Genomic DNA, 12446 nt, shown 5'->3' with positions numbered 1-12446 from the left:
GAGTTTCCATCTGTACCCAGCAGGTCTATATAAGGATTAAATCTAACGTTTTAGTTTCATTAGCAAACAAACTAATGATGCCAACTGATTTATATATAAAAGGCTATCCATAACCATGCCATGAAGATTTGGTCCATCCTGCTTACTACTTAAGTTCCCTATTGGTACTTTGCAATATTTTGTATTAGGATCAGATAGACTTTCCACTATTGATCGGTTTGTTACTGTGATACATATATATATAAAATATATATTACATATATATATATATATATATTTCTTGGAGGAATTATCTTTCAGTGACCACATAAAATAATTTGCAAACTTTAGCCTGTTCTTGTTCTTTGCTCCATGGATAGGAAACAGTATACTGCCAAACAGTATAAGGGTTATATAAACTTAGGATGCCAGTATATTAACGTTGATGCAGACCATTATTATATGATCTTGTGTTTCCAGCATGGCTCTAGTTGGAAAGTCTTTTCTCATCTACAATTTAAAAAAATGAAAACTTGTAAGAAAAATTATCTTGGGTCTCATGCCTGGGAAAATAGTGCATGTCCTATGCAACTAGTTTGTTTTTTATTTTACAGACATTTTGGACCATGTATTGTGGTTTTTATTAAAGTAGAGTATGAGGTAATGTAGCAGGAGACAAGCACAGATAACATGATGAGAATTTTAGTTTGTGTTTCTCTATAGGTAATAATATGAAACAGGTGAAATGTTAAAACTCTATATATTATAAAGGAAAAAAGAAAATTCCTAGGAACCATAAGATAAACATGAGACTTGAAATAATTTTTTTCTTGCTTCTGCCTCTTAGCATCACTGCAACTGTATACAGCTGGCCCTCTGTATCCACATGTTTTACATCCACAGATTCAACCAACTGCAGATCCAAAGGCGTGTGTTGGTCGCGTCTGTACTGAACATGTACAGATTTCTTTTTCCCCATCATTATTCCCTAAATGATACAGTATAACAACTATTTACATATCATTTACATTGTATTAGGTATTATAAGTAATCTAGAGATGATTTAAAGTATACAAGAGGATGTGCACAGATTACATGCAAATGTGACACCGTTTTACATAAGGGACTTGGGCATCCTTGGATTTCGGTATCCGTGGGAGTGCTAGAACCAGTGCTCCTTAGATACGAAGGGACAACTATAATCACTCTTCAGTGGAGCATTATAAGAAGTAGTGAGGAAACTGTTCTGCTTTCTCCTTTCGCTTGACTTAAAAAGCACAGCCCAGAAGTTCAATCTGTGAAAAATTTAGATGGCATGGATTATGATTACTAAATCTTAATCCAGCTTCATCTTATATGTTTCTCACCTTTTCCCCTTTCTCTCCTTTTTTCCTTTCCTAAGATTTTACTCCCATTTTATCTTGTAATAATATACATCTTAGAAACCACTTCAAATACATATTTTAAAAGATGAGATGTAGAGAAGAAAACAAAATATTTACTTTAGTTCTTTAGGAAGGTAAAGCCAAAAAATAACATACAAAGTCAGAAAGAGTTAAAGCATTAGTTCTTAACCATTTTAGCTGATGCTCACAATGTGTAAGAAAAGGTAATGTTGGCTGGGGCAGTACACTTTCATCACTAATACAATTACCATAGTTCGTAAATGGGACGCTGTCCTCTGGGGATTTCAGCGACATGGGTGTTGGCAAGAAGAAGGCAGTTACCCTTTCCCCCTCACATTGTTAAACTCAATAAAATGAAATTAAAGTTGAGGGAGGATAAAAAGATTATTGTAGTGTCATCAGTTCTTGCAGCTCGTCTTTTACAAATTTGACCTTTGCTACACTTCATTATTCCAAAATTGATAGATCGTGTTCATAGAACAAAAGGATTTTGAAGATCGGAGGGCTATACTGGTGCTTAAACAAACAGCTGTATATGTTCACTTTTTAAAATATTTTTTTCCTTCTGTGCCAATGTCTTATGAAATTTAGTCCTTGGTATTAATGTCCGCTCTCTGGAATGGATTTAAGTGAATAAATTCCATGCTTTTAACCTACTTTATATAGGAATTTACAGCGGGGTTTTAGAATTAGATTGGAATAAAGTCCCATGAATAATAATAATGGGAGTTATTAAAGTACCTCATTCTAAATGGGTAAATAAAACACCATCAAAAACAAGTAAATTTATATTTTGTCTTTCTCATTTAAGTTCTGTGAAAAAACTTATTTTAGGCAGAAATGTTTTATCTTACATTCTACAAAAGCTCAATCTATTTATTGTCAAAGAACAGATAACTATTGGTATAGTCAAATGTTTGGATTTTAGTTTTGATTTCCATGTGTATGAGGACTAAGGTCTCAGTGTAATCACAGTTAACACTGGATTTATCAAGGAAATTATGGAAACTAATCAGAAACATTAAACCTACACCAAAGTTAACTAATATTTTTATTAGTATTTTATTATTGATGAGACTGCAATCAAGTCAGCTTGCCTTTCATCACGTGTAAAAATAAAAATTTTCCTCCATTCGTAAACTTAAGCTTAAACTGTGGAACCATTTGTCCCACGCTTTGCGTATGCCAATATTGTTGGTTTTCAAAGCCAATTATCTGCCAAAATGTCGGCATCTAGTATTGCTCTGGGTCCATTCTTCTTGCCCTTCCAGTCAGGCTGATTTACTCTGTGTTTTCTTCTAGGTGGTTTATACAAAATAATATAAAAATACCTTTCCTGGAGTCATTTGAGTCTTTCCCCTCCCTCTTTGACAAGTGGTCTCCTGCTTCCTCACTCAGGTTCTCACAAGCTTGCTTTTTAATTGCTGGCTCCCAAAGTTGATGGACTTTATTTGGCCACGTTCAGTTCTGGCAACCTCTCCCTGACTTTGTAATTATTGGCAACCTTGAAATGAATTTGGTGTTGCTCATTATTTTGGTTTTCAGCATCGACCATTGGCTTGGTTATATTCTGTCCTCCTCTAGAAGTTCATTCTTGGTCATACACATCCCCCTTTCCTCTCTCCAGCACTAGCTCCCTCACCCCTACTCCAACCACAAAACATTGGGTAAGGAGAGTGGACTGGTAGGGAAAACCCCACTCCCAGGTTGAAGTCTAAAGATAAACAAACAAAAACCAATTTCTGAAGTGTCATGTGCAATCCAATGTCACCACTTTTAGGAGGAATAATATTTCCCAATACTGTACCGTTTCTTCCAGCTGCCAGATATGCCCAACTCTATAATCTAGGGAGGGAGGTGGATGTTTTTCAATTGAAGTTTGTTCTATGTCTATGTCACAGAGATGAGATCCCTTACCTTGGATAAATATTATTCCATCTTTCTTCCTAATTCCTACCCCTTTACCCTACCAGGCTGTTGCATTAAAAATAAGCAAAAAAAAAAAATCCCCTATATAGGTAAAGCATTCTTAAAACTCAAAGATCTTACTAACAAAAACTCAGGAAGTGACCTCAGTCACAAACCTCTTACAGAACCAAACTCCAGTACAAATGGGATCAAAGACATATAGGAATTATAGGCTGAGTCCATACACCTCTTTTAAGGATGTACAAACAGAGGGAAAAATCATAATGTCTTAAGAAAGACCCTGGGGCTCAGAAAGAAGTGAAACACTTTACAAAACTGAAAAAGTAGCCATTTGAACTAAATTTCTCATAAAAAGAATGTGTTAGACGTGTTCTCAGTGAAATTCAAGAAGATATGGCATAAATGAGGCTGAAGTACATATTGTAAATATGAAATATTTTAAGGTCAGAAAAAAATTCAAGTAGAGCAAAACAACGATATGTGGATTAAAAGTCACAACGACAGCATTAGGTAGAAGTTTAGATGGCATAGAAAATCAAATTACAGCAGTGGGAGATACATTAGAAAAATAGTCCAAGAACTTAGAGGACAAGGATAAGGTAACGTTCACAATGAGAGAGAAGATGACTGTCCTGGAGAATAGAGTAGGTAGTAACAGAGAAGAAATGAAAGTTAAGAAATAACAGAAGAAATCATTACTGAGGAAAACAAAAATGACCACAGCATGAAAATGTGGACCCTGAGTCATGTTTCAGGAAATCTTAGTGAAAACAAATCCATAATAAAAACAAAGAACAAAACAAAAAATCAGTGGAGTTTTCAAACTCTACAGATACAGAGAAAAGATTCCACAATAATCCGAGGAATTATAAATAATATTATATAAAGAAAGAGCAAAATTGAATTTGTCTTTGACTTCTACCATGCAGTCTTGAAGGGTATAACATAATGAAATAGCACTTACAGAGTAGTGAAGGAAAAAACTGTGACATTGAATTCTGTATCCATACTACTTGTCATTTGTATACAAAAGCAACAAAATGGTATACAGAGATGCAGACTATACAACGCCCAAAATGCTCTTCATGAAAAATCTACTTGAAACCTTAGGCTAAAAATAAATTCCAAATCAAAACAATATCAAACAAATGGGAATTTTTTGCCTGGAAATGAATGACACTGAAAACAGAAACTGCTAAATTTTAAAGCTTGTAGGAATTGTTCTTATTCTACTACAATTTTTGTCAAGCTCCACTTCTCCCGTCTTTTGAGAGTTGTGATACTGGACTTTGATGAAATATGTTTGGATAACTGAAATAGATTTTAAGTCAGACTGGACAACTTATCAAGCTGGGCAGTACTTAGAACCAGATACAGATACGGTCAGGGAGTTCACACCAATTATATACACATCTAGAAGGGGAAGAAAGAGGACGAAGGGATGCTCATCTTTTGGGTTAGAGGCAGATTTAGACAGAAAGAATCTGGATTCTAGATAGCTTCTCTGTGAACACTTGCTTAAATGAGGTCTAGGTCACACTGATGTACCCATCTTTAGAGTTTCCATCCCAGTGATGGGTTCTGATAGCTTGGACGCTGAATTGTTTGAAAGGTCTTAACCTTATGAGAATTAGTTGTTACCATTGTGCTTATGTATTGCTTCTATTCACCTAATTGATTTCATTTTGTGCATTTAATCAAGTTTCATGTCTTTGTTGTGCTAGGTTACCTACCTATTCTTGAGAAGTTCCTATCAGTTGACCCACAGAGAACTCAACTCTGATGATGATGGAAAATGTTTCTTAGGCTCTGTTTTTTCTAAGTAAAGGCCTAGGCCACAACCGAGAGCCTGGTTTGTGATATTTACATTTTTCTTCTCTCTTAAAAGACTATATTCTTCTCTTTTTTTCCTTCTTATTATTTAATTTAGTAATATTCAATATGATCAGAGGATTATAAGCTCCTTGGGGGCAAGAGCTATGTCTTTATTATTATATCGCTAGATTCCAGTGCCTGGGAACACAGTGAGTATATAATAAATATTTTTTTAAAGTTCTATGGACTGAGCTGTATAATATTAAATAGACAATTAGAGAATAAAAACACTAGCAACTGCATTCAAATATAGAAATCACAGGTGCATGGTTTAATTAGTATATAGCTTAAGAAATGTTTAAAGAATTCAAATTATTAATAAAACCTCTTTACATGGAAGTAGTCAGATAGCAGGACATAGTTTGGGGTTGAAATTCAGCTCAGTATTTCTAAACAAGAGAGACTTCAAAACAGTTCTTCCTGCTTTCTCTGTTTGTAAAAGCAAGGACAAGCTAAGGAGTAGTAAAATAAAACAATATTTATTTTTTTAAATGTAACAATAAGTGATGTTGTGACCTTATTAGCCAATTTAGTATGGGCAGGTATCTGTTTTGTTTATGTTTGAACATTTAAGTTTCTAATTTTTACACTAGAAATGAACATTAAGAACATTAACTCTTACCAAAAATTGATAGCCAAACCCCAGGCATTAAAATAAAACTGCAGGATGTTTTGAACACTAAATGAAGTTTTCTAGAAAGCACAGAAGAGAGGAAGGAATTTCTCCTCTTATTTCGTTATTTTTTTGTTATTGTTTGGTTAATATATCATCACATGTGATGTAATAAAACATGTTTGAACTTTAGACCCAGACAGTACAAATCCTTCATTACCACTTAGTGAATTTGTACAATCCTTCACTATCATTTAGTGGATTTCTCACTTGGGCAAGTCACTTTAATTTTCTCTGACTCAGTTCATTTGACAATAAAATATGGGATGATTATATTCACTTTCCAGTTATTCTAAGGATTTAAGTAAGATAATAAAAGAAAGAGAAGAAGAAAAGAAGGAAGGAGGAAAGGAAGGAAGGAAGAAAGGAAAGAAAGAGAAAGAAAGAAGTGAGCACCTTTTTTTGGTAGGCATCCATGTTATTTTCTTACCGATTTCACTGATTTTCTTAAGAACAAAAATAAACATTTATTCAACAACTATTAAGTGACCTCTATCGTGTTGAACACAATTGTAGATACTGTGAATATAAATAAGAATAAATGTGTGCTGTGTATCAGTCAGTCTAGTCAGCAAACTAGGAACCACATTAGGTTTTTCAACAGGGAGAATTTACTTTAGGGACCCGGGACATGAGTGTTGGAAGGCTAAAAAAGCAAAACAGGAAACTTGAGATAACAAAGAACAGTGAGAAGCAGAGACACCTGCTGGGGCCTAATGAACAAAAGGAAAGTGAAGTCCTAAGGAGGTGATGCTCAGACTTCTGGGGAGGGGATGGAGCCCAGTTTCTGCTGGTACCATAAAGCAGGGGGGCCACAGAGCCGGAGGTGAGATTTGTGAGGAGAGGAGACTGCTTTGCTGCTGCTGATATTTCTGAGGGGTGCGATGGGACTAGCTCTGGGAGTGCCAAAATAAGCTGGTGGCTGGACCAAGAGTGAAGGGTCATTCTTAGGGTGACCAGCTACCAAAACAGGAAGTAGCTGTTCTCCTCCTCTCCCCGTCCCTTCCAATCTTCTAGTGTTCCCTATAAGCAGAGCCTATCTGGAATGTAGCCGAGAAAACAGAAATGTAATTTTCAGGGGAACAGCCATAGCATCACAAAAGTACAGAAAGGTTCCTTTGGAGTTGAGAGACAATAGCCTAATAATTGAAACACATCCTATCCTCAGAATATTCACCATTTACAAAGAATATATAATATAATCACTATCATTGAGCTGTTGTTCAGGATGTTATGTTACCCAGAACCGTAACAGAAGGCAATTGGGTATTTGACCTGAATAATTTACCATGGTGCCAAGCGTTGCTACTCCTAATAAACAATACATAATAATTTTTAAAATTTTGTATGTAAACAAATCCTTTATTTGGTTGTACAACTTTCCTATACTTCAAATACAATTGATTGCATTTGCCTATTTATAACAAGTAAAGTTCAACAGTCAAAATTCAAAGATTAAAAATGATTTGTTTGGGTTAAATTTTGGTTGCATATGAAGTTCTGATAATGACTTTGAAAAATTAACTTTAACTCAAAACCTCTTACTTTTAAATATTAATCAGCCTGAAATCAATTTCCTTATATTGTCTACAAATCATTTCTGCTTAATGTTCCTCCAAATTTTTGCGAATAAACTAAAAATCAGAGATGGATATATTTTTATTACACTAACAATATATGCTATCTGTTTAAAAATCTGACATGCTTCTTGAGTTTATGTATATTGAGTCAGGTTTCAAATTACAGTACTTTGAAAAAGAACACTTTAATATTTCAAATATATTACATTGAGTCTGTAGTGAAAATATAAAAACAAACATCAATTTATCTGTGTTATTTATTAATAAGAATAAAAATACACAAGGTTGACACATTTTTAAAGCTGGTAACTTTGTACATTAATTTTAGTATGTATTGTCAGATTTAATTAGGTTATATATTGCCATGTTATTGAATCTGATTATGTATTATGTGAGAAATAAGAATACCAAGAGTTTGCAGCCTTTTTAGTGATTGATTTCTTATAATATTTCACATTTTATTCTTTGAGTCGTGAATGAAAAATGTCAATGGGCCAGTGAGCCTACGAAAGAAAGAAGAATTAAGTTTGACAATAAACTGTGTAACTAGATTTCTCTTAACACCCACAACCCTTTCAGAAAGCTGGTGGCTCATCTTCCTTCTGACAAAAGCCTGCAGAGGAGAAAGGACACTCTGCCTCTGCCACCTGTTCTAAGTACCAACACAGATTGCTACGTGATTCCCACAGCTCATCCAGAGAGAAAAACATTAGCTATGAAGACAGTTACAAAAGGCTTTTGTTGTTGATGTTTCAACCTCCATTTTCCTGATATTTTAATGACTTTATTTAAGTTTTTATACATAAGGAGGGAGACAATTTTGTGGTAATTCAAACTCCAAGGAAAATACTTGAAAATCAATTAACTGTTTACTCAAGAAAAAAATATGATTTTAAGACAATTTAAATTTCATTTAAAAAATTTTCACCTTGCTATGCAAACAAAGTATACCAAATCAATCTCAGTGAAAGCCAATTTAGCTTTATAACATTGTTTAAAAGTTTAAAACCGAACAGTGGATGAAACTGCTGAGTGGTCAGTCTGATCTGGTTAAGATGGCTGTTGACCATCTGATTGTTTCGGTTCTCCTAGAGCGTATGTTGGCCACAAAGGACATTTATTTCTCTGATCAATAAATCACCCTTCAACCTAGAAAAGGGTCAAGTCAGTTAAGTGTCAAGATACTGCTTTATGAGGGTTTAAGTCTTAGTTAATTCCTACATAGCAAGCTGGAAAATTCTCCTGAGACCAGATCAATTACAGAAGGGCCAATCATGGCTTTTAACTTTGATAAATACAGAGTGTTAGTTTATTACACACTTCACAGAGAAAATGTACAATGGCTGTCTTTATTTGTTCAACTATGACATTTATGTTGATATACAGAATATTTTGATCAGAGATATGTGTGCTTATTTGAAAGTAGATTCAATTCTGAAAAAAAATAAATCTTAATTCCAAAGTTACATAAATGTGTCTGTTTTGAGAATTATCTAGAAAACTGGAACAAAGGCATAAAGATTTGGTGAAACTGTTTTACTTACTATATATCTACTCTTCTTGCTAGAGTTATACAGCATATTTCTTAATTTATAACTTTAATTTGTGCTTTCATTTGGTGGTGGAAACATGATGCCTCTATCAAATGTTTGCAAAACTTCATAAACTGTTGATATATTTTCACACAAATATTTTATATACATAATGGTTTCATCTGAATGTGCTTACATTGTTTCATAATGCAACTTCCTCTGTGTTAAGATATGTGTTGTAGGTTTATTTCCTTTTTGGAATTAAATCTAACATAATTTCACAATTAAAAATTATCTCCTAAATTAGTAACTCCTTGATTTCTATGTTTGTAGATTAAGACAGGGGGACTCTGGTGTTACGATATACTTGGATCCAAATGTCAGATGTGCCCCTTGTTATTTATTTGATCTTATCAGGTTCTAAACCTCTCATGTAATAAAGGAATCATAATAGAACTACCTCATGGGTGTGCTGTATACACAAAGTGAGATTAAAGTTTGCAAAATGGTCAGCATAATGCCATTAATAAGGGCTCAATAAATAAATAAAATTTTCTTCTTAATAACTTATTAAAAGTAAAGAAACTCAAATGTTTGATTTTTCTGTAGTATTTTACATGTATCATTTCATTTGATTTTTTTCTTATATATGAAAATATACCTTGCATATGATTATAATTTACAAGTAAACTGTGGGGACCTGGAATTGCCCACCCCAAGATATGTCTCTTTGACTTTATCTCCAGAAACTCTTAATCAATGGGGAAGGCAAGGACTTAAATTTGCATTTGTTTATTGTGCTTGTCTCGTAACCTCCTGTAACTGACGCCCCCCACCCCAAAAATCCTCCTTTGTCTTCAGCTGGATATGATATTTCAGCTGTGGGGGTTTTGGCCATTTTGGCGAGTTGCTCGGCTTGCCTGAGCCTCCCATGTATACATGTTATAAAACTTTGTTTAATTTTCTCCTGCTATTCTGTCTCATGTGAGTTTAATTCATTCTTCCGCCAGACAAACCCACATTGGGTAGAGGAAATATCTTCCTCCACTAAAAAACCAAGCACTTTTTATATATCTGATCTTATTTTAACCCTCAAAGAAACATTGTATAACATAGGACAGACACTGTTGGATATCTTTCATAAATAAATTATAATACTAAGAAATCAAAATTGGTTATGGTTAGGGTTAGGTAAGGTTACATATAAGAAACCAGAAGCTCATAAAAATTAAGTGATTTTCTCAAGGTCTTGCACTTACAGAAAAGCAGATTTGGGAGACAAATTTATATTTTGTAAATACTTAGTATATATTATTTATGACTGTATCTAATTTGGATTTGACCTCTAAACTGTCTCCATTTTTGGTTTATTATAGTTCTTTATCCATTTCAATAGACACATGATGTTTGCCCAGCTCTGTTTTCTTGAGGAATCACTTCAAATTCTGTCCATTGTCAATCACAACATCTGAATCCTCCTCGTGTTCTAACTAAGAAATGGACATATGACCCAAGACTCAGGCATGATCTTACTTGGCTTTTAGTAGATACCCCATGCATTTGTCTACTTAGATTTGTAAAACAGAGAAAGACTCTTGCCTTTCTGTAATTTTGGTTCCTTTAGGACTTCTTGTTCCACAAGTCACTGATGTGTTTACAAAATGTGAGTTAATATTTATTTTCCAGTAACTGCTGCAGTAGGAGCATTGGTCTGCCATATACTACTGCATCCTGGAAATAAATAAATATTATATCATCCTAAGTAAATTTAAACTACTCAAATCAACCAAATAATGGAAAACCAGGCTTTGATACAGCCAGGAAAGAAGAACCATAGCAAGGGTCTCATGGCAAGAATTGTGTGGTTAGAGTGCCCTCCAGCCAATGAACTCCAACTCTGCCATCCATTACCTCTCCCTCAAGATGAAAACATCTGGGAGACTGTGCCCAGTGGGCTGTGCTTCATATATCTAATCTCTAGCTAATAAGTTAGGGAAAAGGGATCTGACAAAAGGAGCCAACAGGGATATTTTTTGTTCTCAGGTGTAGATGGGCTACATGGTTTTATTGTTCTATCAGTTGTATACATTGTGGAGGTACAGTAATACCATGGAAGGAAATTTGGATGCTGGCAGAAAACAGGGATGGATTCTGCACAATTACAAAATACAGTATCTGCTGCAAAGCCTCAATACAATTTAGCATCATGTTCTCTTGAATCTACTTCTATTCTATAGCTCAAAACAACCCATTTTTCCCTATTCTCATTTCTAAGTCACCATAATTTTTCACCCAGTCGACTGCGATGGCGTAATAACTGACTCATTTACTTTCCCTCTTACTTATCTCTCGATTAATTCTCCACCCAGCATGAAAGTGAACTTGTAAAAATCTAAAATGGAATATGCCCCTTCTTAAAACTCTCAGTATCTTCAAATTGCACTCGAAGAGAATCCAGATTTCTTCATATCATCTGTAAGGCATCGAGGAGACCTCTATGAACTCATCTCATTCTAGTCATTGCAACATTCGGACGTTTTAGTCAGTTCTTAAATTCTCTCTGATAAGGTTTTATTCTTGCTTGTGGACTTTGACTTGGTGAAATCTTCTGGCTGAATTGATCTTCCTCATACTCTTCCAGGAGATATCTTTCTTAGCCTTCACTCTAGTTTTTCAGGCATGTAATCTTCGATCAGTCAATCTACAGAAGGTCCACTCTATTATTATCACCCATGGTACTCTAGTTTTTACTTCAAAGTACTTATCACAATTTGTAATAATATGTATTTAGCCTCTTCTCTTGCTTCTTAATAGGAACTCCATATAATAGGAACTCTATAATAATAGGAACTAGATCCATTTTCCTCATTTCTGGCTCTTAGTTTTATGCCTAGCAGGCAGAGATCTTGCAACACTAAACAAATACTTTTGAATGTGTTAGTTTCTTAGGGCTGCCATAACAATGTACCACAAACTATGTGGCTTAAGACAACAGAAATTTATTGCCTCACAGTTCTGGAGGCTGTCTGACACTAAGGTGTCAGCAGAACCATGGCTTCCCTTGAAATCTGTAGGGGAGAATCCTTTTATGCCTCTTCACACCTGTTGTTTACCAGCAATTCTTGGCATTCCTCAGCTTGGAGATGCATGCTCCAATCTTTACCTCTGTTGTCATGTGACCATCTTCCCTCTGTCTTTACATCATCTTCTTATAGGGACACTGATCATACTGAATTAAGGGCCCACCCTAATCTAGTGTGACCTTATTTAAATTAACTAAGTGTATCTTCAATGACTATATTTTCAAACAAGACCACATTCTGATGTACTGGGGATTAGGACTTCAAATTGTCTTCTTTGGGGACACAATTCAACCAATAAAAATGGATGATCAAAGACATATAAACTCATACTGATAACTCTTTTCTAAAGCAGGGTGAGAATTACTTATAATGTGTCTTTGGAGCAAATT

This window comes from Equus caballus, chromosome 6 (assembly GCF_041296265.1).
Source record: "Equus caballus isolate H_3958 breed thoroughbred chromosome 6, TB-T2T, whole genome shotgun sequence".
NCBI lineage: Eukaryota > Metazoa > Chordata > Mammalia > Perissodactyla > Equidae > Equus > Equus caballus.
Note: the sequence above shows the minus strand (reverse complement) of the source record.